This window comes from Crocodylus siamensis, chromosome 1 (assembly GCF_052110815.1).
Source record: "Crocodylus siamensis isolate JL-2025a chromosome 1, ASM5211081v1, whole genome shotgun sequence".
Taxonomy (NCBI): domain Eukaryota; kingdom Metazoa; phylum Chordata; order Crocodylia; family Crocodylidae; genus Crocodylus; species Crocodylus siamensis.
In genome coordinates this window covers 75,940,989-75,942,524 of record NC_143395.1, presented here as the reverse complement: position 1 = coordinate 75,942,524, position 1,536 = coordinate 75,940,989, and the positions used below count along the sequence as shown (strand labels likewise).

The 1,536-nt window shown below is 44.3% G+C and overlaps 1 non-coding gene across 1 annotated transcript; it reads left to right on the top strand.

The window, feature by feature from the left end:
• Positions 1 to 1,112: 1,112 nt before the first annotated feature.
• Positions 1,113 to 1,194, top strand: TRNAF-AAA (transfer RNA phenylalanine (anticodon AAA)). The gene has a single exon. It is a non-coding gene; the product is annotated as a tRNA-Phe (tRNA).
• Positions 1,195 to 1,536: the final 342 nt, after the last annotated feature.

The following is a 1,536-nucleotide window of genomic DNA, read 5'->3' as shown; positions in this document are numbered from 1 at the left end:
TGTAATCACAGAAGCTCAGTGTATTGCTCCATGACAGCAGCATGACAGATGCTAGTAGCACTGGCAGATCCTATTTTCCTAGTCTGCACTTAGGCCTGTGGTATACTGGAGGAAGAAATCTACCAGCAATATATGATCAGTGGTAGATGCCAGGGTGTTTGGGGACATGGACACACATACATTTTAGCTGCTTTAAAAGGGAGGAAAAGCTGCTGCTTGGGAGTCCACAGCAGCTTGAGAGTCTTTAGCAGTTGCAATCTAAATGGTAGGTCCTCATGAGCCCGCAGTGACACAAATGAGCTCAACCCCCCTCTCTTTGATCCTGAATGAAGGAAAGTAAAAGTTGTAACATCTTTCCTGAACTTGTATCACTAAAGAATAAACAGTTACATTGTAACAACTTATATTGGTATCTTTTAATTAATGATACAGTTGTTGCCTCTGCCTATACTTTTCACACACATCGGTGAGTTAAGAATTGAATGCTGAGACTTTGCTTCTAATACTTAGGTAATATTTTACCATGTGCACATATTCATTTTTTAAAAGTATTTAATGCTGAATTTATCAGTACATCTCTTTTTCTTCTACAAAATGGTATGCAACAAAGAGTCTGCAGAGGAGCTTGAGTGTGCCCTGCCCACTAAAATTGGCTGGCACATTCTAGACCCAGGAATTTGCCAGTGAGGTTGCTCCAGATTTGTTCCCAGAGCCCTCTTTTGAGCTTTCAGTCTCTGCCAGGCCTGAAAACAGGCCCAAAGCTACTTCCTTGGAGAAATTTTGGGTCTGCAGTGCCTGTAGACCTGGGTGGACTGAATATGGAAAAGGCATGTTCAGGCTCAATGAAGCCAAGGCACATCACAAGCATGGTTAAGCAAGCCCATTCCATATCACTACAGAGGGAAAGGCAGCACTATGGTTGCTAACAGTACTACATATCTACTCTCTGAGGCTGGAGTCATCTGTGGCATGATGTATGACTTTAACCCTTGCACCAGGACAGAACAGGAAACAAAGCTGAGAGAGAAGATATCAAGTACTGTTAGCAGCCACCATGCTTCCAGGATCTTCTAAGGCTAGTTACAGACATTGCACATCACCTGCTGCAAGAGGTAGCTGTGGCTGAGAAGTTAAGGCAATGGACTAAAAATCCATTGGGGTCTCCCTGCACAGGTTCAAATCCTGTCAGCTATGGGCTGGGCTGTGTGTTTATGTAGACCTAGACCCTTTTGCAGCTGCAGCCTGGGCAGGACCAAAATGTACGGGTGTGGGGCAGGGCCCGAGATTTTCTCCAGGTCCTGGGAGTGAACTTGTTTGACAACTGCAGCAGTTCTTGGTTGTAGCATAGAAGTCCATGCTGGAGTCAACTGTGGGGTGAGGTATGACCCTAAGCCTTGCATCAGGACAGATCAGAAAACAAAGCTGAGACAGAAGATATCTAATACTGTTAGCAGCTGTACTGTAGCAAAACCCCCAGTTTTCCTCTCTATTTTTAATTTTAAAATACCTTTCCTCCCCTTCCCCAACCATTTTTGA